Consider the following 27437-nt stretch of genomic DNA (forward strand, 5'->3'; position numbering starts at 1 on the left):
ATCGTAAGAAAGCTACAGTTAAAATTTCATAATGATTGGTTCAGTAGTTTTCGCGGTTATCGGGAACAAACTAAAATGACGTTGTCTCTTTATATAATAGACATATATATATCGAGATAAATATGATGAAAAGTAAAAAAAATTATGGCATTGCAGTCAAGTATTGATGTATTGGGTGTAGGAGTCAACGGGTTAAATTCGAATTTTTAAATATCTAAAAGTTCTTATGATTTTAGCAATTGATGAGGTGAGAAATAATAAATTCGTAAGAAAAAATATTTACTAAAAAGTTTATTAAAAAGAAAATATTTATTGTCCAAAAACTAAAAATAAAACTCGTGTTAGCGTAAAAAAAGTTTCTATTTTATAGAGTGAATTAATGGAATTTTCGGGAAAAATTGGTTTGTTTGGAATACAGAAAGATGTAAATCCTTACAAATAAAAATAATAATAATTTTTTTAAAAAAATCACTGTTGAAAGATATGTAAACAATCGTCCTGCCCATATATAAAAATTGCGTGCGTAAGAATATATTTTATTGTCTATAATTAATACCTTTTGTTTATGAAATAACTAAAATCTATCATAAAATAAAAAAAATGGCTAAGCAAATAAAGTTAATAGGTTTTACATTGATCAGGATGGGAGATTTTAGGTTTCTTGGGAAAAAAGTTACGAAGAAATCATTCAAATAAGTATTCTCAAATCCGCATTAAAACTGAACTAAAGTAAAATAAATAGAAAAAGGAAATACAAAAAGGAAGTTCAGTTAATGGGGGCTGATGTATAACATAATTCATTTCATTTAGAAATATTAATAAAATTAATTTTACGATTTAATTTTATTAAAAGGTCGTTGTAACTTCCGTAGAAATATAGATTAGATAATTCATAATTTGATAGCTTGAAAAAATTGTAATATAATTTTTATTATTGTGATGTAATATTATTCTAAGATAAAATAAAACGTAATAAAATTGAACGGAAAGACTTGGCTGTAATCAGTTTAGTGACGTAGAATGCGTCATCGTTTTTCAGTATTATGTTTACTCTTGTCTGTAGGAAAGTTATTTACTAAATGCTGTAGTAAATTAGTAACTATACATTAATGTTACGTGTCAGTTTCAAGTAACCCATGTGGTTCTACGTTGCAGTGAAAATACTAATATTCAGCCTAGCATTGAGACAGGTAGGAGAGTTATATGGTGGGGGAAATCTGACGGTGCTGCGTGTGTAACGTGGTGGGGAGCAGTTCAGTGTATGTTGCGGCTATTCATGTTGGTGTACTGTTCGCAGTCTCTTGAGTTCAGTATCCGTTTGTAACTTATCGCGCTCGGTAGTGTTGTGCCAGTGATAATTTTACAACTTGTTACTATCCTTTTCTTTTCATATTACCTACAAGTTCAATGTGACGGATTATTTCAAATAAATTAAGGTAACTTGAATTAAATTTAGTTGTTTATACTTAATGAAATATGATATGTAATTTGGTAATACTTGTATCTTCATACATTATGTATGTCACATGTAATTAATTGTAATTGTTGAAAAAAAAATAATTTTTTTAATATTTTTAATAAGCCAAGTTTTCTTGGTTTTTTAATCCGTAATCTCGATAATCTAACTACTTGCGCAAGAAATTTAATTTTTAGGCTTATAATTACTCACCTGTTTATAATTGATCTTTTTATTTTATGTAACTATAATGTTTAATTCTGCAATAAAATTAATCCTGTTAAAAATAGTTGCAATACTCCAATTATTAAAAATAGTTTAATATGTTTTTATACTACCAATAAACGTCGTTAACTAAGTATGTAGGGGTAAGATAACATTTTATGATAAAAGTTTTGTGAAAATAAAATTTAAGGCCTGCTATCATTTTCGTTCAGCTATAAATTTTACTGTGTAAATTTTATTACTATGTTTTAAAGTTACTTAATTTTAAAACTTCATTCTTTTAACTCGATCAAAAGTTTTATATCTCATTTCATTAACTGTCAAAAGTTAGCTGAATAAAACTTATGCTAACCGTATTAATTTTTAGCAGTCCGTTAATTTTCTGTTTTTATTTTTAAAACATTTTTCAGTTATTTATGTTATTACCACCAGTTAATTATATTTTTCTTTCCCGAAACTACGCTACCGTATTTATCGATGGAAAATCGTTGATTAAATCATTGTTATTTAATTTTGGTTGCTGAAACATTTATCTACTGATTAATTTTAATTAGTTCCCACAATATAAATATTTAAAGTAATTCAAAATAGTGTCGACATAGATAAGCTGTGCAAACCAAATTCCACGAACTGGTTTTAACTTTCAGTTTGTCGACGGATGTAATTACATATTAAGTAAGCAGCGATTACCGTTTTTAAAGTGTCGCTGGTTTGAGTTATAGACTGCATATTTTGAATTAAGTTTTTCTCTGTTATAACTTGATCGCTAATCAGATTGTAGATATAGACTGAATTTTTAGTGAATTCTTATATATTATGTGATTTTCAAAAACAATTTTATTTATTTTTAACAAAATTATAAAAAAATAAACATCATCTAACAAATGTCGTTTATATAAATAATACGTTTTTTTCAAAAAGGTGTTCCTTATTCTGGGAGGACGTAGATTACGGCAATATGTAAATTAATGGCTTAGCGGTAGCACATACAGGTTTCATCCGGAAGTTAATGTGTTCGAAACACGATTAGTTTGGAATTTTTATAAGTTTAAAAAATTTACTTTATTTAAACATAAAAGTATAGTTGAGTTGTAATCAATGTGCAATTTCCGAAATGAGTAAATAAATAAATGCTGCTAAAATCCGTCATCTTTGTTAATAGTATTTTACGCATATTTTCATGGATGTTATGACAAATAAAAAAAAAATTCATAATTTTAAAATAAATCTTCCCAAGATTCTTTTCTTTTTTCTTTTTTTTTATAGTTTCACAACATTGGAGATCCTGTATGGAAAAACAGAAAAATTCTGATTACAGGATTATATAAAGTGGATATGTATTATTTATATATTTTTAGTTTTGATTTTGGTGTGTGTCTTTGAAATAATAAAAAAAATATGTTGTTTTTAGATCTTAAAGTATAATCAAATATATTATTGAAATTGAAAAAACCCAGGGATCCCTAAATATTAGGGTTAAGATATATATATATATATTTTTTTAATACTTCATATTTTAACTAATCCAGCTGACATATTATTAAGAATATTTTTTTAATACTAAATTTATGATTGGAATAAATTGGTTTGTTTGTTAGTAAGTATTTTGTTTTATATTTCAGGAACGGTTTAACTTTAAATTTTTTGTATTTGTTGGAGCTGTTTGTGTATTAGTTAGATTGATTCTTTTAAATTTTTGAATGTGATAAGAGAATGGTAAAAGTTTAGAGGTTGTTGTACCTTGAAGAGTATTGAACTTGTTACAAACTCTTACTCTTTTAACTTTTTTAAAATTTTTATTTTTGCTTCTTTAATTATTAAACTATTGGAAATATCTAGAAGTAATGTCACTAATTATATTTTTACATAAAATATATGTGCCTCGTTCCTAAAAGAAAAAAAGTCTATTTTCCATTAAGTTTTTGATCGTATTGATTTAAAAAAAAATATTTTGTCCAAAAATACAGTTTCCAACTTTTATCGCTGAGAGTAAAATAAATTTAAAAAAATAGATTAAACAGTTTTTAAAATTATTATTGTCACTATTATAGTTTCTAACTTCGAATTTTATTAATTTATTAGTACAGAATTATTTATTCGAATATTACTGTGCTGATTAAATTCTAACTCTTTCAAACCGTATTAATAGAACTACTCTCATATGTCAGCGTAATATTCCGGAGTATAAAAAAAACTTTTATTATATATTAATTTTTAATCGGTTACAGATTCATATAAAAGATCTTCTCACAGATTTATTTTAAATATAATTAAAATATTCTTTTTTTCTAGTAAACATTAGTCTTTCGATGAATTAGAAAAAAAGTAATTTTATTTGTTTAAATAATTTACATTAACTAAACTGTTTTTTTTTTCTTAGTTGCTTATTTTATTTGTTTAATATCTTATATATTTTACATATTTTCTTTAATACTTCATAAATTTATTTTTACGTGTAAATATGGACTTTAATCGCTTTATTTTTTTCATAATTGTGTGCTTCGTATGGCTTGCTGCTATTCTGATAAAACTTTTGATTCAGTGTGTTTTGATCTGACCAGGTGTTACTGATAAAACCCACCGGGTTGGTCTAGTGGTGAACGCGTCTTCCCAAATCAGCTGATTTGGAAGTCGAGAGTTCCAGCGTTCAAGTCCTAGTAAAGTCAGTTATTTTTACACGGACTTGAAGACTAGATCGTGGATACCGGTGTTCTTTGGTGGTTGGGTTTCAATTAACCACACATCTCAGAAATGTTCGAACTGAGAATGTACAAGACTACACTCATACATATCATCCTCATTCATCCTCTGAAGTATTATCTGAACGGTAGTTACCGGAGGCTAAACAGGAAAAAGGTGTTACTGATAAGAGTTTTTTACTTTATTATCTATGTAATCGCATGTCTACTTATTCCCGATTATATATTCCTGATATATATCATGGTATAATTATAAACCGATTCGAATAACATTATATATTTATCTCATTATTTATTTATTCTAATTATAAGTAAAGAAGATCTTTTGTAGCTTAGCATTGTCTGGAAAATAGTCACCAAATTAGTTATAGATAAATATTTAAAACAAATATATATACGCATTATAATCAGGAATTAGATAGTTGGGAAATTTACTCTATCAACTATGTGCTAGAAAGTAATTGTTGAATAACGGTATGGACCAGTAAATGTAATAAATATTTTGGTAAAAAATTTCTTTTAACAATTAATACCATTACTTTTTAAAGGCAGATCCAATTCTTTGATTGATTTTTAAGCTCATACTGTCTATCTTATTTGAGAAAAATATCTAACTTATACATTCCTATATAAGATTGCGATGACAATCTTAGTTGGAAATTTAGTGGTTTATCGTGTTTTTAAGATAATGTTTCGACTATAATTGTTCAAAATAGCAGTGGTTTTTTCTAGCAGTTATTTTATTAACATAGGTTTAAATATTTTTTTCTAATGTTTTGTAGTATATTCGTATTTAAAAATCTGGTTATAAATTTTTATGTAAACGGTTTTTGATTGTTGCTTAATTTCAATTTATTTCAATTACTTTTAACCATATCTGTTTCTTTTTTTATTGGTTTATCGATTTAACAGATCAATCTAGGGATGTTTATTATTATTATTTTTTTCTTTTGTAAAAAAGGAAATAATAGTGAGAGAGGTAAACGTAATTTTTATACTTATCACCGAGCTAACTTTAAGCTGTACGGAAATTCCAGAAAACTTATCAGCATCGTTGCCAACATTTTTAATGATTAGATCAGCTAATATGTTTTCGTGTTTTAATTATTTATTTCAATATATGCCTTATATTTACAATAATTTTAATATTTTTCTCATATTTACTTCCATTTCTCTTTTCTGATATATAAAGCGTCTAAATATTTTCGTATCATCAGAAACCAGTCAACTATTAACAAACGGTACAAATTTATTTAACAAGTAATACTTTTTGTTAGTTTAAAAGAATTATTTTTCATTTTAATATATTTTTTTTTAAATTTCAAAATGTTGATATTCTTACCGACTTCATATCATTTTTGTCGTACATTCTAATTATAATTCACATAATTATAATTAATTGCATAAATAATTATAATATTGTTTTAATATAGATTTGCCATCGTGTTATCTATAAATAGAAAATCGTCGCATCGTGACAGTACACTCCTCCTGACAATCTATTATAGTAGTGTTACGAGAGCGTTACTGAGCATGTACAGTATTCCTTTTCCATTATTGTTATATTAGTTATGTAATATACGTATTATAACATTACTTTATAATACATTATAGTTTTATTATGATATTATTTATTATATTTACGTAGCTTTTATTCTAATAATTGAGCAAGGTTAAACTTCTCTTATCTGTTTATGTTTAAACCGGATACGTGCTGAATTATTGCAAATAAAATCTGCGCAGTTGAGACATAATATATTCTAGACTGTTTCCTTTAACCGCTGGAGCCGCTATTCTCACAATTATAAATTGTAATTCTCTGTAGGTTGTTTACGTTAGTCTTTCTTTCTTTTTCCTGTTTAGCCTCCGGTAACTACCGTTTAGATAATTCTTCAGAGGATGAATGAGGATGATATGTATAAGTGTAAATGAAGTGTAGTCTTGTACATTCTCAGTTCGACCATTCCTGAGATGTGTGGTTAATTGAAACCCAACCACCAAAGAACACCGGTATCCACGATCTAGTATTCAAATCCATGTAAAAATATCTGGCTTTACTAGGACTTGAACTGAACGCTGTAACTCTCGACTTCGAAATCAGCTGATTTGGGAAGACGCGTTAACCACTAGACCAACCCGGTGGGTTTGTTTACGTTAGTCAGGAAATGATTTCACACATAAATCGTTTATTAATTCTAAAGATTCATTATTGAGGGTCAATAAATAGGCGGAATTTATTTGAATTTGTGTCTGTGTGCGCGGGCGTTTTAATTAATCGCTTATTCTGCTGAATTTCAGCAGATTTATAATATTCGTCAAGAGTTATCGGTAATCCAGTATTATAAATATTTTCTAATCTGCAAAATTGATAAAAATATCAAATAATTTGTTTTTTGAAAAAAAAAAGAATTAATCTAGATATCATATAAGGATTAATTAGATCAAGATGTTGGTTAATAATTACAATTTTTGAAAAATTAGATTTACAAATTAAAAATTAGCGTCTCAAAAACAAACGATTTCAGTATGGATACAAATATTTCAAGAAGGGATCTTAAGTATTAAAATAAATTAGTAAATTAAATAAGTAATGATTCCACAAAGTTTATTGTGGGAGGTTTACTTTTCATTGAACTAATTTAATAAGAGAAAGTATTATTGTATCTTAAACGTATCCCTTTAAATGTATTAGTTAAAAAAAAAATTAACTTTTAACCTATTCTATTTAAAACTTTATTGAGACTAATATTATTCCCTCTCCTTAAAACACAAATCTTTTCCCTATAAATGTAAAAAAACAGATTATATTATATAGTAATAAGTTTAGAAATTTAACTTATTCAGTTAAAAGTGGTTTTATTTGAGGAAAAATGAGTAATGGAAATTTAACTATTCATTAAACTGACATGACATATCCACATTTTTAATTCGTGTGAACGATTCGTAAAATAATAAATTTCTTGATCATACGCGTGTTCAGTTCCTTTAAATATTGCGTCCAATAAATTGTTTTAATTACATTCAAGTTACAAAAAGTACACTAAAGTGCGGGTCCGACTTTTTTTTCTAGATTCACAGTATAATATACGAAATTCATAAGAATCCACAAGTTTAGTTTTTCTGTTTATCTAAATACAGTCATGAATTATCAAGATATTTGTCGTATTACTTGAACAGTGTTCATTAAAATACTACTTATTTCCTCCATAGATATCATCAAAGAAAAAAATGTCTATTTTGCGGGTTTATTCATCCTAGATTATATTTTCGTTATAAGAAGCAACATTTATTGATTTTCTTGCTTTTTATGGTGAAATTATGCCTCTTAAATTTCCATTCATTATTTAAAACAAAAAATCGCGAAAAATTCATATTACAGTTCTTCCAGCGAAATCAAAGACTTTTTATTAAGCTGATGAATAATAAATAATCTATTAAAATTTTAATAAATAATAAAATGTAAAAAATAAATTACTCAAGTTGCGAAAATTGATGTGGGTGGAATGCAACGAAAAATATCCATTTTACAAAGGATATTGAAGTTATTTATACAATACATGGTGGCATAACCTAAATGGTTACTGGTTAAATGAATCAATAGTAATTCCCTAGACTTTTTATAAGTATTATCAAAAATAACAAGCAGTTTATTCTAGACCTACTAGGTAAAATGGGAAACAATTTATAGTTTTTTTTTACACTGAGCCAAATATACTGTTGCAGATCAGCATACCAAGCTCGCTTATTTAACACTTAAGACGGTATCTTCATCTTGTTCATCAAAGGCAATGATACTTTATTGTTAAAACATGATTACTTTCAGGGAAAGCTACTTCACATCCATAAAAAAGACGGGTAGAATCTGTAAAAAAAAGTTAATGTATTATTTCGAAGTTATATCAACGCTAAATAAAGTTGTTTTGCCGATTAATGAGGTATGAAAATTGTTAATTGTGGTATTGTTGAGTTAAATGGTACGTACAGTACTGTTTATTTAAGACACACAAAACAACGATTGTTTTTAAGGTGATCTATGATTTGAATACATTCAAATTAAATGAATTATTAACCAAACTTGAAATTAGCTTGTAATAACTCTTCTTAGCAACAGAAAATTTTTTTTTTTATTATTACAAATGATCCTTTTTGCAATGATTCTTGTTTTATTTAAAAAGCATTGTTTTTTATTGATTGTAAAAATTATTTTGAGTAATTGGGTTTGAATAAATAGAAACTTAAATTAGTGTGGATTATTCAGAGTATGTCATTTTCTATTACAAGTAGTACAAATCTGTTTATAAATGTTCTTATTTAGTAACATATCTTGAATCTTTATTTTTAACAAGCATTTAAGGGAATAAACATTTTCCCGGCTGAATAAATGACTAATTACAATTATTATTTTTGCAGTATAGAAGAATAGCGACTATGTACTTATTTAATTTACTGTTATATTGAACACACCTTAGCTTAATTTAATCTTACGAAGCTTGGCAAAGTTTCTAGTCTAATTTAAAATCGATATATAACTTGTTTGTGTACATTATATTATAGCAATATTACTGTAGGCTTACTTTACACTTACTTGATGATAAAACAAGTATATAATATATATATATATATATATATATATATATATATATATATAAATATGTGGGTATATATATCATATCCTCTTATCAGAAAACTTTCCTTCCAACTTTGTTGATGTATGATAAAATGTTTCTTGTAATATTTTATTGAGAGAAAAAAATGAGAAATGCATATTTCAAAAGTTTAGTATATTTTATTGATTCCCACTTTGTTTTTAATTTTTAACCGAATTAAGTAAAGTAAGGTGGCTCTCAATTCAACTTGTTCGTTTTTTCAAGTCCCTCTTCGCCAAATGGACCGATTTTGCTGATTCTAATTTTTATTTTTTGGAAGTTCTCTTTTATTTTTTTATAATCGAAGTTCCGGTTAATTATTTTTTTTTGTTTTGAGAGCTCGTAAATGATGAATTTTTTACACAAAAAATTACATTATCTATCAAAATTTTCGTTTTGTATAGATATTTATAATTTTATTATTATAACTTGTACAGTAAGCTATCATTCTAATACAAGCGAAAATAAAAAAAAAATAATTTATATAATAGAAGGATTTATTATTCTTAATAATAAGAATAAAGGTGGTATTCTATATATATACTCACTTGTGCATTACACAGAAACTTAGCTCACGTTACGTAGTATTTTTTTAACAAGACTGGGTTTTCCCCATTCAGTTTCATACGACTGGTATGAAACTAAATTAAATTACAATAGGTAAGGTACCATGATTCGACTAATCATATATATATATATACCTATATGATTCTTATCTATTAGTATATATTTAACTTTCTTGTGGACACGATAACTGCCGTAATTTTGCGCTACTCACTTTCAAATTCATACATAAAACATAACGACCCAAAATCTCGTTCGAGTTTTTTTGTTGAAAAATTGGACCATGGGGGTGGAAATGGGAGGGCTTTCTCGAAAAACCAAAATATCGCTATAACTTTCCTATTAAGTAAAATGTCGAATTCGTTTAAAGATCCTACTATTCTTTGGATAAGGACATAAAACTTATCTAAGTAAAGTTTTTTGATATCACCAACCATTGGTCCATGGGGTGGAAAAAATGCGGTTTCGAACAGAAAAAATTATACTTCTCTTAATAGGCACAGTATCGAATCTGTTTAAAGTGTCCGTTAGTCCTCTAAACATTACCTAAAACTTTTGTCTGAAACCATTATTGATATGACCAACCCTTACGGCAAGGGATGACCAAAATGTTGCTGGATGTAAGAAGGGTTTGTAGTATGTGAAATTTTTTCACATGCAACCACTGTTGTATTGAGTAAATTTGAAATTTTTCTTAACTTTAAGATGAAAATCTTTTTTATCCCCCTACTTAGCACCGGGAGGGATTATGCCTTCCGGCCGGGCGTGCCGAAAGGGTGTTTTTACACGGGTTGTATTTTTATAGATAATATTAATTTTAAATAAAAAGTAAAATTAAAAATAATGTATAGAAAAAATATATAATAATAATAAAAGCAACACAAAAAATATGTATTAAAAATTTAAAAAATTATGATAATTCATCAAATTTTTAAAAAGTTTTATTTTTTGAATTTGGTATTCGTTTCTACAAATCGAAACTAAAAAAAAAGATTTTAAAAAATATAATTTTTTAGTTTTTGTTACATTTATTTATTTGGGGAACAGCAAACAGTGGCGATGTGAGATAATACAGCGATTCCAAAACAAATAACTGAGAAGCATAACAAAAGCGCCTTGGTTTGTAAGAAACAGTGATATCCAAGAACATCTATGTTTACCGTGTGTTCGAGGAAGAAATACAGCGATTCCGTACAAAATATAAATTACGGTAATACATCCATGTGAACTATTTAGCTATTAACCTTCAAGATAATAGTGAAGATATTAGGCTAAAACGACTCTACGTGTTGGACCTTGGTGACTTTGTGTGATTTGAGGTAGATCTGCATCAACTTAGTGTATCTGTCATATCTACATTTCCTTACATATCTACCTTATAAATTTTTCTTTTGACCTTATGATATACAATAAATAATCAACACTACCTACTGTCTTCCAGCAAATGTTTCAGTGTGTTCTCTCCAAGATGAACCCAGACGCGGTGGTATACACTGATGGATCGAAACAAAACGTTACCGTTGGTTGTGCGTTTGTTGTTAATGAAAGAACTTATATATTTGGTCTACCCGGTATTACGAGTGTGTTTACCGCTTAACTATACGCTGTAAATAAGGCTCTAAATATCTTTAACCCTAAATATAGAAAAATTCTTATTTGCATTTACTCGTGTAGTGCTCTCAAAGCCTTAAAAAACTTTTATTCCAAACATCCTATCGTCGTTGAAATTTACAACGCAATCGCTGAGTTGAGTAATCGCAACACAGAAGTAAGTTTTTGCTGGGTCCCTAGCCACGTAGGGATTCCAGGTAATGAACATGCAGATTCCGCTGCCAAAGAAGCATGTAATCAGCCTCTTTTCACCACCCGAGTTGCTACTTCTGTTTTTACTAATTGTGTAAAACAATCACTGAGAGCAAGATGGCAAGGTGACTGGACGGCTACCGTTGATAATAAACTCCGGCAGATTAAAGATTCTGTGTTGCCATGGGACTCCTCATGCAGAAAAACTCGGCGTGAGGAAGTAATCCTCTGTCGATTGCGGATAGGATATACGAGGGTCACACACGAGTACCTGATGTCAGGAGGACAAGCACCCCTATGCGCACGATGCAACTGCCGCATGACTGTGCGCCACATACTCATAGATTGCATTCGTTATGCGGCGTTGCGTCGTAAATTGAATCTACCCAGAAACATCCGTGGTGTCTTGTGCAATGATATTGAAATTTTAAACCGAATGTTTCTATTTTTGCGTAGTACTGAGTTAATACAAAAAAATTAATATTGTCGTGTATATTTTTTATGCTGGAAGAGTTTTTTTAATAAGTTTGTTTTTTATTTTTTTTTCAATTTTACTTTTAATTTTTTTGATTTTGCTATCCAAGTAGGGAGCCTTTTGGCTCCCTATCGGATTTTGTTAAATTTTACATAGTTTCTTTCTTTAATTATTTTAGCTTTTATGTTTTAAAGACTCCGTCTGTAATATTAGTTTTAAGTTTTATTTCACTTTTATAATTTTTGATTTTAACTTAGTTTTAACTTTTTATTATATAATTTAAATCATTTTTAAGTTTTATTTAATTTTGTTATTTTAGTTTTTAACGTAGTTTTAAGTTTTATGTTAGATCTTTTATGGTTTTTAGTTTTCCTTTTAGTCTTTTTGTTTTCCGAGAATGGGCCCTTTACACCCATCTCTGACTTTGTTAAATTCTATTCACTTTTGGTTTTATTTTAGATTTTATCTGTGATACTAGTTGTAAGTTTTATTCATCTTTTAGATTAGCTTTATTTTTTTATTTTAAAAATTCCGGGTGATGATAACGCGCAGGCGTTTTTCGCTCCCTCCCAAAAAAATTTACATTTCACTTCGTTTAATTTTAGTTATTATTTTTTCATTATTAATATAGTTTTATTTTAATTTTTTTTTTGTGTGTAAATTCTTATGATTATTTTTTTTTGTGGTGAAAAATACCAATGGCATTGTTCTCTGACCTAATTTTATATGTGTAGTTACATTAATAATCTGTATACGAATATTTATGTAATTTTTGCAGCGCGTCGTTGAAAGCCTCTATAAATGTGACTGTATTTGATTATATTTAATAGGTTTCTGTAATAGTGCAACCGATTGTAAATTTTACTTCGAGGCAAAAAAAAATTATTTATTTATGGAGTCTGTTTTATTTGAAAACGAAGGAGATTGTTAATATATATATTTCCTTAAAAAAAACTGGTATTAAAATAAAACAATATTACTAATTGAAAAGATAAATAGTTGGAAATGCAGTATTTAGATTGATGGAGGCTGTATGCCTGTCTCAAAATACCAATTTTATTTTTCAGGCAATTATAATATGAGAGTAAAATTTTACTCTTCGTCTAAAAACAAAACTTTTACCCGCCAGTATTTTGTATTTTTTTTTTAAAATACGCATGTGTCTTTGACTTACTACTGAAATACAATATTGTAATATTATGTGGTTCGGTGTATGCGAGAGGGATTAATTTTTTAATAAAATATATGCAAATATATAGTGGTGTGATATTTATACAGGGATGAAAAATAAAAAAAAAAAAAAATTTATTTTTTTAAGAATTAAAAAATCTTAAAATTATATCGTTTTCTACAAAAAAGAAAGAAGTTTAAATTCCCTATTACCCCAAAAATTACATTTTTATAATTTTTCATTAACATTTTATTTAAATGAGGCCTTATTTATTGAAGATAAATATTTCTACTTTAATAAGAGGGTTAAGACATAAATTAAACATCATATTTAAAGACAGAAGCTCTTTATTATTAGATAGAAGTTTAAAATATTTTCATATCTTTTTAAAACTTTTGAAAGTCAGAAATAAATTGAAAATAACGCAATTTACTTATTTTGAAAATATGTGATGCGTATAAAATATTTTCTGCTGAAAAATTTTATGATAGAATTGATTATTTTGAAAGAAAAAGTTTTTTTTAACAATATGAGTGAATGGTTTAGCTGTAACTTAAATAAATTACTCAGAAACTCGGAATAAATTAGGTGAAAATTACTGCCCATCTCCAAATAAGCGTACATTAAGAAGAGTAATATAAACAGTTTTATCTTTTTACTGTTCCATCCCATCGTGATTTTCATTTTATCTTTTTTTTTTTTATTATTTTGTTTTTCTTTAAACAAGGCGTTATCATGATGGGAAACGCCATCGTGATATTTTTCTCTCCTTATCGGAAGGGGTTATTCACCGTAACTTTAAAAAAACGGAAGATATATAAACGTTTTACTATTCCAAAACATCTGTTAAAATGTTTTTTTTTGTATCATTAGGTTCTATTGGAAAAAGAAAAATAGTGATCATTTTCAGTATTTTTAATTGAAAAATTAAGGTTATATTAATTAATGGATTAAGGTTCCATTATATTAATGGATTTAATATTTAATTTTTCCTATTTTTTAATTTTAAAATTAAGGAGTAAATTTATTGATTTTTATATAAAATTTGATCTTAAAAATTGAAAAAGTAGGTCCCACAACTATATTTTTAGTAGTTTTCGAAAAATCTTGGGTTAAAGACAAAAAAAATTTTTTTGTTCCACAACTAGTATATTTACAATGGGTTGTTTAAGTTCAACCATAAATAAATATTTCTTAAGGAACACTCATAATTAGTCAATCCATAATAATATTTATCAGTAACCATTAATCTTAAAGTTCCTTAGTAAAAAAAAAAAATATGTATATCTATCAACACTTCATAGTCCGTAAAAACAAATAGTTAACAAAAACAAATTAACGAATAAATAGTCACTAAAAAAAAAAAACTACAAATAACCAAGCGAAAAATAAATAAAAAAGTAAACAAAAGAAAGATTGAGGTGTAAAATTTTATTTTACTGATGTATTGTTTTATTTGATTTTTCTTTTCTTTTCTTTTTACAATGTTTAAGATATATTTTTCTAAAATATTTAATTTTTTATATTGAAAATTAAAATCTGTCACATTTTGTTTTTAATAAAATTGAATTTAGTTCTGTAGACTTTATTCATACCATTTTACTCAGTATCTGTACAAATTTTGGTTAAAACGTTTATATGTATATTACCCATTTAATAAAGTTATTTTACACCAAACATAAAGTAGTGTGTTTCTCGACCTCAGTCATTTGTCTTTTATTCAGATATCTCTAAAACTACTGTATGTTTAGTCGTTTAGGGGTTCTGGCACCTATAATTTTTTCAACTTTTTTTTCTTGTTAGATTTTATATAAAGTAAATAAATTTTCCCCTTAATTTGGATCCCGAGAATTACATTCTGGCTTGTTTTATCGAAGGGGCAGAAAACAGGATGAAATCTTTGTCAGCAGACACTTGCTATCGAAGAGTTTCCTAACCTGTGTTTGTATGAATTTTCTTTCTATTTTTACCTGTAGAACATATTCTGGAAGTTTGTTATATTCCTCGTGAATCACTTTGCGTATACCCATACACGTGTTATTTTAAATTTCAATATTTCCTTTTTATAGATTCATTCAATCATTCATAATATTGTCCCATTAGGGCAGGTCCTGTCACGGTTAGTGCTCTTCACCTCGTTCTGTTCTTTACTAACCTCTTTGTTTCAGCATATTTTTTTCCATAATTCCATCCATCATTTTAATTTTTTTCCATTCATCAAGCCTTTTATCTCATCCACTACTAAACACCTTCTCATGCAATGTCCTAGCCGGTTCCTAATCCTATATTCAATCACGTTTTACATTTTCCTGTTTCTCTTATTCTCATTAACACCTTTTCATTTGTTACATGGTCTTGCAATTTGACATTTGTCTTTATGCACCACACCCGCATCTCAAAAGCCTCAATTCGTTTTTTGTTTGCCTTTCTCTTCGTCCACGTTTCAGCTCCATTGATCATCATATTCCAAATAAAACATTCCATTAATCTCTTTCTTAACGCTAAGTGTAACTTTCCACATAACAGTCTTACCCTCTTATTAAATGCCCGCTTACTTCTTGATATTCTTGTTTTAATTTCTACTGTCTAAGTCAGGTCATCATTTCTTCCCCTGCTTTAAAACTTCATTTCCTATCTTAATCTCAATTCTCTCCTCTTTTCCACGTAATACCATATATTTTGTTGCCTTTTTTTCTGTTGATCTTCAACCTTGACTTTTGCAAGCTTCATTTAAGTCATCAAGCATTTCTTTTAGTTTACTTGGACTCTGCGCCAGTACCACCATGTAATCAGAAAAAACGTATACATTCTATTCTTCACCCGATCTTTATTCCTCTATCTCGTTCAGACAGCATTTAATTATTTCTTCCAGGTATATAATAATTAAAAAACAATAAATGAATATCAGTGACCTCATCAGTGATATTTATTTAATAAATTTATTAATGAGTTTATTTTTAAACGAACTTGAGATGTTGTGTATTGTATTTATTGTTTATGCAAATCAGTCAACTTTTTTCTTTTGTTTGGCCCCGTTTATTTCTTACATTATTTGTTTATTAATGAATATATAGAAAATAAATCCTATTGCGTACAATGTATAAGAAATAAAGTACATTATTAAGCATTAACGTCAGTTTAATGTTTGGTTGTTATGTATGTTCAATATTAAAATTTAAGTTAGAAACTCCTGATGTTAACGTGGTTTGTTTCAAACTTTCGCGTTACTTTTGAAGACTTTTAGAAAATTATTCTCCTCTTGTTAACGCTTCAGGATGATGAATAATAAATGATTGATCAAAGATTTTAGTATGGGTTTTGTAAATTTTACTTAATATTCTTGTTAGGTGTTAATGGTTAATAATTAATTTTTTTAGTCAGGAGTTTTATTTTTCTTTATAAATGTATAAAATTTGAATATTCATTCTTGGAATTTTTTTCATTACTGAATTTCGATTATATAAAAATGATATTTAAAATTTAGATTTATAATAATCATCTTTCCCCTAAAAAATTAAGAAATAATTTTATAACGTAACTTAATTTTAACTGAACCACCAGATTTTGCTTTCACGTCATTGAAGATTTATAAATAAAATGCTATTAATATGTTTTAAAGATAAGAATTATTTATCTTTAACAAAACAGAGATTTCTTGAGAGTAATGATTCTCTTGAAAATTGATTAACTGCTTTTGGTAAGATTAGAATAGTATTTTTTGGGGCTCTTAAAGATGGCAACCCTGGAAGCTGAATACGGAATGTTCTAGAACAGTTTGGTGTGTGGGCTTTTTAGGAATAGTTCAGATTAAGTCATTGCTTTTAAAAGTACAAACAACTGTGTGTGCAATTATTGCAGGAGGATGTGATTCCAAACAGATGAAAGACTGCATTATATTCCGTTTTTGATACTGCAGGTATATCACTATTTCAAGAAATTCTGTTCGTTTTAATTCGTAGAGTTGCTGAAAATTTCGGTGCGTTAGGTATTCCAGTGCATCTAAGCCCTGTGTTCTATGCGCTTACGTTGTGAAGAGAGTAATAAAATGCTAAGATGTTAATCAACAATTAAAAGCAAAATGTACTACACAAGTTAAAACGTATTAAGTTGGCACAAAGGTTCAATTCCATACCATAAAAACAAGTGATGGACAATCACTTAAAATCATTCGGCATTCTCAAGAAAAATCTCCCGATCTCCGGAGCGGGCCTTTTGTCGAGAGGGTCCCTCGATGAAAATAGCTTCTTTGTAGGTTTTCGATGAATTAATCTATCAGTAAAAAAAAAATCATTATTTGTTACATCTGTTATTTAAATTACTACTGATTAGCCAGGGAACTTTGCCTAATATACATACAGTACAACTGCCGCTATTTTCCTTTTCTCTTTCATCCTTTCTTCCATATCTCTTAGTTCATGCCTATCCTCTCATACTATAATTTAACTAGGAAATTTCTGCTAAATTATGTTTTTGTTTATTATGTAATTTTACCTAATTTTTAATAATTTTCTTTTGAAGAGAATTTATTTTGGTTTGATGCTCGTCCAAATCAAACAGTAGAAAAAAACCACTTCATTTCTAATTTTTTAAACTTGGCATGGGATCTTATAATTCATAAATATTGTTAATTAGTGCTTTATTCAATGTTAAATAATAACCTTTTATAATTTTGTCATTTATTCTATACACATTTTTTTACCTTTTAAGAAATTGTTTTTTTAATTATTACAATTATTTTGTATGAATAGGTAATATGAATGAATTTTGTGTGTGTGTGCGCGCGCATGTGTGCATTACTGAATAAAAAAACCTGAATAAAGGAAATTAAATAGGATCATGTGTCTGGTATATTAAAAATGTATGCGGTGTACCGTCCACTTATTTTTTCCGCCTTGAGAGATGATCTTGTTGTGGTCGGAAATCCCTTGAAAGTTATTAAAAATAGTTTCTCCTCTACTTATTTAAACGCTGCCTGTAATTATAAAACTCCTTTTACTAAGCTGTATAATAATATAATTCAATTTATTTGTGACATAAATATAGTTAAAGAGCTTTCCTCATTCTTTTTTTTTCACTATTACATAATTATAATGTGCATTATTTATAAGTTGTCGTTTTTCCTTTTAATTTTTCTTAACTATGATAAATGAATAACATTAATATAATTATTTTTAAAGTTTTTATTCTATGCTACCATAATCTTTAAATTATTTATTATATTGAAATAAATGTATAATTGGATCAATTGCAATTGCAGTTAATGTAAAAATTACATGTTTTATCAGTTTTTTACACGTTGATATTTTTCTTTGAATATGAAAGAAATGGAAAAATGCGAGAGTAATTTCAGGAACCATTTGCATAATGGGAAAATAATGAAGTACTTGTAATCATTTCAGTTGTAATTAATGCTAAACATAAGAAAATTACAGAAAAAAACACGTTTAAAACAAATAACCAAATGCATCTATTAAAAAAAAAAATTAATCGATTAGAACTTTAATCCAGTCTCTTAATGAGCAGTTCGGGTAGATATTAAAGATTTAAATTTTTAATGAATTAAACTGGTAAACAAAACTCCTTGAAAACCGTATATAAAAAAATTGCTTAAATTCTAAAACTAAGTGATCATTTTGGTTGTTAAACTACTGTACACTCATTTGTGGATGTCGAGGTAATAGTTATATAACAAGATTAATAAACGATGTAAATGTAACGAATATATATGTTTAAAATAATTGGTAAAACCTTAAAATAACCGGCATAAACCTTGACAAAATCTCCAGGCCCCAACAACTGGACCGATTTCCCCATATTTATTTTTAATGAAAGCTTATGACCCTTAGATATGTCATCAATGGTTGCCTGCACCCTATTTCTTAGAGATTCGCAAAATCACTACTTCACTGTACATTTATATCATTCCTTAAAACTTATCTTATCGATAAACAATTTCAGTAGTAAATGAAATAAAAAAAATTCAGAAAAATTAAAAAAAATGGATAAAATTAAAAAAATAAAGAATCTTCTTCAGCCCATTAGTATTACACAGTATTAGGTAATTATTTTATAACTAATCAGAAAAAAGCATAGGCAACGCAATCAGAATGCGTTTGCCTTGAAATTATTTGCATTTTTCTATCGCCATTCAATACTTCAGAGCTCTGGAATAATTTTAAGGATATACTATGTGAGGGATGTATTCGGCACTATTCTGAAGATATTGCTCACCATCTGGGTCTTTGGGATATTTCTAAAACTTTGTAACTTCTTGGGCTTAACCCTTTCAAATTTTGTGTTACTTACAATTTCAGACAGCTATCACAATTATGCAATTTAGAGAGTGAGGCACCAAATCATGGATACCAATCTACAAAAATTATTGGCAAATCACAAATGAAGTAGGCAAAGAAATCTTTAAATCACCCTGTTAAGTTATATGCAGCTCAGATGTAACAAAGATATAACAATATCATAAAGTCAGTTATTTTTACACGGATTTCAATACTAGATCGTGGATACCGGTGTTCTTTGGTGGTTGGGTTTCAATTAACTACACATCTCAGGAATGGTCGAACTGAGACTGTACAAGACTACACTTCATTAACACTCATACATATCATCCTCTGAAGTATCTGAAAGGTTATTACCGGATGCTAAACAGGAAAAAGAAAGAAAAAAATATATAACAAAGAAATTTATAGTAGCCAGTTCTAAATTCTACTCTCCAGAATATTCTTTCAAATTTTCAACTGTACAAATCCTAGCACCAGTACCAAAACTGTACAAAACTTCACCACTGGCAAGAAATTAATAGGAAAATTCTTGATTTGATACAGAGAAACAAGGATTTATGTAAGTGTGAAGAAACTGAAAATGAATTCCCAATTTCACAGAATTTCTACATAGTTTGGATATAACAAGGGATTACCTCTTCACATGTTGGTACTAAAAAAAGGTTCAATGCTGCTGAGAAATTTGAATGTTGCTCAAGGTTTATTGAATGGCATAAACTAATGGTTTCAAAATTGTACAATAATGTTTTGGACTTGGAAGTAATAACTGGTGTTAATTACTTCCATTACTGGTATTAATCTTCGTTTAAATAATTCTAATTGGTACGAAGGATTTTTAGTAATTTATAGTTTATTTATAAATTCTTGTCGGACAACCCATTAGCATTCCAGATTGCTAGTCTGAGAAAATTATTAATTTTCCGTCAAGACGATTCAGGAATAGTCTGAACATCCTGTCCATCATGATCCCCATCATTCGCTCAAATCTTTTAAACATATGGTCTACGATATGCATGAGCCCCTGAAAATTCTGGTTATCAGTAGCTCCCTGACCTTAGGAACCACCCATTTTATCTAGTTCAGCGTAGATAGGTCCGGAAGCATTCAGCCCATTCTTATATCCATTATCATTGCTATCAGAGGGTTTACACTTTGTATTTCTCAGAGTAGGTAAGATCAGGAACATTCAGCCCATGAATAAAGCCATCATTATTGCTATCATCAACATTATGACTATCACAAACATGAGAATCATTGCCACTCGAGCCAGACACCCATACATCTCTTTTGGCACGCGGAATACTGTTATTGACTGCAGTATTGGCATAATTGCCATTAGAATTTCCAGTAGTTGCAACTCCGGAAGAGAGGGCCGGATATTGTTTATCAACAATGCAAGACCTTAGTCTTATATTGTTGATAATTCTTACACCCTTTGTAACTCGCCGGATGTTGGTCGCCGTAGTTAGCGCAGGAAGCCGGGACCTGTGGTGCTAGAATTTCCATAGTCGCATGATCTGCGCCACACCACATTTCACACAACGGTGTGGGCGATTACATTGATTCTTGGTATGCCCAAAGCGTTGACAACGTTTGCATTGGACCACCTCTTTTTTGACATCAGCCTCAAAGCTTACAGTTGTATAATTCAGACACTTCACGTTAAAGATTTCCTTATTGTTAGATTTCGGCTCTAAATCCACTACGTAAAGCGGCAGCGGTTCCTTTGTATGACGATGAAAAATGTTAGTGACATTTCTAACCTCGTAGCCTAATCTAGCCAACTCATTAATGATAATCATTTTGTATCGAGTGATACACGCCCCGCATGACCACTCTGTATGCCCTCTCATGTTTAAGCTGGTATGTATAATGACTGATGACTTTATATGTCTCATTATCTACCGGCAGAACTTTCACTTTGTGGCCCGATCTTATCGTGGTCAAAGTGTATTTCGTCACAGTAGTAGTAGGAGATAAGCGTGCTAAAACTTGTTTCAATTCCGTTATTGAGTTAACGCCTGTCACAAAAATAGGGTCTGATTTCAATGATTTCTTATAAAACATTTTCCACAATGTTTTCAAGAAGACGAAATTTTTTAGTTATAGGAACTGTAAAACTAGACTGGCCGGCCGATGGAACGCGAGTATTAAAGATCTTTTTGAGGATAGGCTATGTTTTTTTGCTACTTTTTTTCTAGTTCTGTGTAATGAATTCGTTGGTGTTTTTTCGCCACCTGAATTTCATCAACCTGCCAACTGACACTTTCGGTTTGCATGCATGGTACTGCGTAGCAGGGAGGGTTCGCCTCACCGTCTGTAATGTCACTTTCACTGTCCTTTCCAGACACGTCACCCATGTTGTCGACAATGCCATCTCTAATCAACTAACGCCGCGCCGGCTTTCTAGGGTCTCTGTCTGAACATCTTAGCCCGCGTATTCCGTTACTTGATAAGGTAGGGTTCACGTGAGGTGACATGTTATTGCTTACATTTGATGAACCGCCGTTGCTATAGGTAACAGCTTGGATCTGGGTACTAGTGAAATAAATAAAATTAGTCTAAATTAAACACTTGAGAAACTAAAAAGAACACAAAACACAAAAAATTATTTGAAATAAACATAGAACATTATTAGTTAATTTTTTAAAATAACCATTCAAAGTAGTTCATCTATTTATTATAGCAATAAATATTATATTGAAAGAAAACTAAAACAATAATAAAATTAAAATATACTTTTCATAATAGTCCGTAAAATAATAGAGGGGTTTTAAATGGTTATAGCTTCGGAACAAAGCTTTGTAGAGAGATGAACTATGCGTTAAATGAAAGAGAAATACTCAAAGTTTCTTACCTACTTAATGGATATTGATGGAGTACACAACAACAGTATCATTAGTTGCCCTACAGACATCAAAACGATAGTCTGTTGTTATACATGGCAGAGGGCCGAGATAGAAGCAACAGCTTTAGTGATGTTTTCTTTTAAGTGGTCCAGATTTCGAACTTGAACGGAGTATACTTGCGTTTTTACATTTCTGGTATTTGGGGCGCTGCGTACTTTTCTATCATATCCAGAAAGATTTTCCCCGTAATTGTTTTTTCAGCCATAAAGAAGGGGCAAATAATCTCGTCCAATAGCGCATCACAATTTTACGGCCACGCTGATATTCAATAACGGCATGTGGCGGTTCGGTAAACCATATAAAAACGTTATGCTGATTTACTCGACCAGAAACATGAAACGTTGGTTCATCACAGAAAATGAACTTGTTTAAAAAATCATCAACCTTCTATAACCTATTCTGATTTTCTACAGCAAAATCATATTGTTTCACTTTGTCCTCTGGATAAATTAGTTGTAAGACCTGAATGTTAAAACTCAGTGAAACATAACCGTCGTTAAACATCTCTTCACGTTGTACGTCTACAAGTTTCAACAGGATCTGGGGGGATAGTATGCTTCGAGTTCGTTTTTAAGGGCAGCGAGTGCCGAGGTGCTCACCAAACATGTTAATTTGAACCAATATCTGTTTCGGTTTCGCCTGGCAGCTGATGAGCTGTGCGTCTGTGGGAAACTTCAGTCAAATGAACACCTGCTGTTTGACTGCCCTGCTCTTGGGGGGCCACCCTGGAACTTAGAGGTCAATGGGAAGATTGGCCACTCACAAGCGGCGAGTCAATGTGGCGAGAGCCGCATTGTTGGATCGTTTGGGAGTGCCTTGATGCGATTGCTATGTTCAACCGACGTCAGTAGTTTACTTAAGGGAAAGACTCCTACCGCACTGCTGTGGAAAGCTAACCTAGAGATACATGGCTGACCACCAGCCAATTAAGGCTTTATAATATGGTGGACAAGTACTTGCTGCATTCAGCGATCTAGGCGTGGCAGCGAATTGCTGTCTAGACGAAGTAAAGTTTAATTTATGGATGTGTATATATTTTTAATAGTTGACGGGGTGCCTACCCATTTTAGTAAATATATGACACGTATACACGGCGGTTGGGACACGTATGCCGGTGGTATACGGTACCGCGCTTAGTCCGCTCGCGCGTTGGGTAAGCTCTAGGAGCTATTTAGGACACTGGTCGCTAAACTGTTTCGAGACTTAGTAGCCGTTTGTGATACAGACATTCGGTCTTATGCTTTAGGGCGACCGAATGGAGTGGTGACGAGAGAAATGCCAAGCAAAACACTCTTTCTCTGCACCGCAAACATGATGACTAACGCGCACGTGGTGCTTGCATGTACTGGAAACACAGAACGTACATGCGCTAACTTTCACGCCCATTAACTTGGATTGTTCCTCTTTAATTTAACTTACAGCTCATTTCTCTACAGTGCTTTCTTCCGAAGCTAATAATTATTTAAAACCCCACTATTATTTTACGGACACCTGTGTATATGTTACATAAATTTTGTTTATATATATCTACAATTATTGAACCAGTTTTCTATTTATTATTTTACATCAATATAAGCAACACTTTTCTTATCACGTAAGTTTGCTAAATAATGAAAATAAACATATTAAAAAAAAGTAATTTCATATAATGCGCAAAAGAAAGAAGTTTTATGTACAAATTCGGATTATTCAGTTGTAAAAAAGACAAATTTTTAGTACTTCATTTATACACTAGTCTTTGTTTTTTACTTGTCCTAATTTCCTCGGGAACTACAGTAGTATGTACCGCGATAATATCTAAACATTTGTAACTAGAATATGGTTTTCATAAGGTTTAAAACATTGTCTTACGATTGGCCTTGGCTTTGTTATAAGAGAACCTGTTATTTTAATTGAGAGTATTTAAACTGAATGAAACGTAGCATTTTTGTTTTCTTAATGCATAATTTAATTAAAATTATCGCTTTGTCATAACTTAGAAATTCAGTGTAATTAGCACTCATGTATTATACTTTTATTTATGATTAAAAAAAAATACTTTGTGTAAGTTTATGAAATAAAAAAAGTTTGTTTTTTCTAACTTGTTAGGCTAAATAGGAAAGGAAATCAAATATAGAAAAAAAACTATCAAAATATTTTAAAAACATCTTAAAAGTGTGTAACTGTCAAAAATACCCTACAAATATATTTTTACTTTACAAAATTGAAATAAACAACATTCTTTTCCATTTCGATTTGATTAAGATTTCATTTTTTATTTTTAAGATTTTTCTTTCAATGTTGACCGCCTAACCATAATTTTTTTTAAAAATCGTTTCTTAAAGGAAAATAATTTAAAAATATTTTACATAAATAGTTAAAATTTAAGAGGTAATTCAATAAAGCAATAGTTTATTACTTTCCCGATGAAGATAGGTAGAAAAGCTATGTTACAAGGAAGAAATATTTTGATCGTATAAAAAAAAAAATATGGGTGGAAAATATATAGAATAAATTTTAATAGTATAATATAGATAGAATATAGGTAGAAAAACTGTATTAGAGGGGAAAATTTTTTTCATTTCTAAAATGGGGTATCGGTATTTTTTGCAACTCTTTACGTTTTAGGTTCCAACTAGCTTATCTAGACCAAAAAAACATATGTATGTACGTACTTCGCACAGCTTTTGCCATTATATCTCAGGATTGAACCAACCGATCTTCTTCAAATTTGGCTCAAATGTTTCTATATATTGAACATAATAAGTTTCTTTCAGAATCCGGGAGTGGGAAGGATACCACAAAAAACCATTTAGATTTTTTTTCAGAACCAATTTAGAGTAAACTTATTAGAGAAAATTTGTTGCCTACATTGTATAAATAAATAATCTAAAAATTGACCCCCTACCTCTTAAAATTGAAATATGTTTTTTTGTTATTTTGCTCTAGCTCCCTTCGGTTTAAATATTTTTCAATTTTTATGCTTCATATATAGAGCTATCAAGAAATGTCTGGAATTTTTAATTTATAGATCCCGGACCTAAAATGCGGAATAATGTTTTGAAAATTTTATTTTTCTTATTTTAGTCTTTATTAAAGGGGGTGTTGAATTTAGAAAAAATTTAACTTATGAAAATTTGTTAAGCTTAACATATATATATATATATATATATATATATATATATATAATTAAACTTTTTACATTATAACCTGTTTTTTTTTTTTTTTTAATTTATTCCCCACCTCTAAAAATTATGTACATACGTATTTTTTTTTCCTGCTCTTACGCTTTTAATTATTATTATTAATTTTTTTTTGTCATAATTTAATGGGGTATTAAAAATAAAGTAGCTTTAAAATCTATATTATATTCCTGATCCAAAATGAGTAGTAATTGTTCTTCATTATTTTCATAAAAGTTATTCTTAATTTTATAAAAATTATGCATTTATCAATTCATAATTTACTGATATAACCGGAAAAGTCATACTTTGGCAGATTTTTCTTTATATTGCTTTGAGTAATAAATGATAAAAGAATTGAAATGTTTTAATTTTACTGGAGACTATACACTACATCTAAATTTATAATTCATTATAAATGTCTCTTCGATGTGTTTTGTGAAAAAAATCTATTTAGCTGCGTTATTTAATAATATTTGTTGATTTTTTTTTTATTACCTCCTTCCGCTATTATTTCTGTAGTAGAGTTTTTTTTAGAATAAAAATTACATTTATAAATCAGCATCATGCATTAATCATTATCTAAAAATAATATCTCGCACAATATAATTCTGTTACCATACACCTGGGATACTTGCAAATTCATTACGTATGATAAGGTTGCTAATTACATGTAGTTGGTATTATTGCATAATTATGTACAATCTGGTAATTATGCACAGCTGCTTGTCACGTATATCCTTATCAAATTATATGCCAGATTTACTACTTAATTTATGGAATATAAATTAAAGAATTTTAGTATAGTTTCATTTTGCCCTTGAAGCTAAAATCAAGTGAAACATTTTCGCAAGTATAACTTGGTGAACGGAACGGATCCACGTTTAAACGATTTTTTATTTAGTAAAACATGTTCTGAAATTCTTTCCTTTCCTTTGTAAGACTCTGCGCGCGCGTCTACTTATTTAATGCTTTTATTCATTTATAAATCTGTTAAGTATTTAAATGTATAAGTAAATAAATCTATTAGCAACAGAACATCAATATATCTTACAAGTTACACAGTAACACACAGTTAGTTATTTTAAAGGTCTGGTTTCATTTTAATATATATAAAGGGCATACAGAAAGATGCCATAATTATAAAATTAATTTCGGTTTCGCATAAATAAGCAAACCAACATTTTGTCCTTTAATTTATTTATTTAAAACTACTTTTTAAGAATTTAAAATGCTTTATTCCTTCATGTATGTTATCTAGATATATTTTTTAGTATTATTAAATTTTTTCATTCATAACTGTTTTATTTATTTAATACTTCAATTAATCGGCCTTCACCCGGGTATCATTTCTTAAATATTACGTGGCTGGAAACTCTCTTCGAAAGTTGTAAAAAAATATCTCCGTGAATTATTTAAATTTTTATTAATTTTTTCCACTGAAATCTTTTTTCTTAATTGTATATCCAGCCAATAAAAAATAAATAAAAAATTAATTTATTCAAAATTCTACTTGATTTAACTTAATTTTACTTTATAAAATGTTTCATAACAAGTAAATTTAATAAAAGAGAAACTTATTTTCAGAATAGGGTGAATCACTATCTAAAATTTAAAAATAATTTTATAACTTTTGAAATTAAAAAAAAAATCTGATGTGGGTACCACTGACGTTTTTAAAATGAAAAGTATGTAAAATTTTATTTCATTAATAACTTCTGATATTTTTTCATGTTTTTTTATTGTTACTATTTATCATAAAAATTGTACAATCAGAGGTTAATAAGTAATAAATCAGTATATTGTATACTATAACAGGTTACAGTTTATTGTATATTTACATTTTAAAAAAACGTTAAAAAATAAGGTAGATGAAGTCTGATCTGAACCGATGTGTTTTTCCCTTATAAGTCCAAAGATTTTATTAACTAAAATTTGAATTGGCTATAACTCTGGAACCAATGAAAATAGTACCACTTATGATATATCGTTGATAAGCACTCAATGAGGGATAAGCCCTCATTGAGAGCTT

General features: G+C 28.9%; 1 protein-coding gene across 1 annotated transcript in view; it reads left to right on the forward strand.

Annotated features, from left to right (window-relative positions):
• The first annotated feature begins 1274 nt into the window (after positions 1-1274).
• The window catches only part of LOC142322996 (uncharacterized), a 1447060-nt gene continuing 1420897 nt past the window's right edge, over positions 1275-27437 (forward strand). Inside the window, exon 1 of the mRNA XM_075362093.1 lies at positions 1275-1436. The gene's annotated coding sequence lies outside the window, so the exon portion shown is untranslated. The remainder of the gene's footprint in view (positions 1437-27437) is intronic.

The sequence above is a fragment of the Lycorma delicatula genome, chromosome 4 (assembly GCF_047948215.1).
Source record: "Lycorma delicatula isolate Av1 chromosome 4, ASM4794821v1, whole genome shotgun sequence".
Lineage (NCBI taxonomy): Eukaryota > Metazoa > Arthropoda > Insecta > Hemiptera > Fulgoridae > Lycorma > Lycorma delicatula.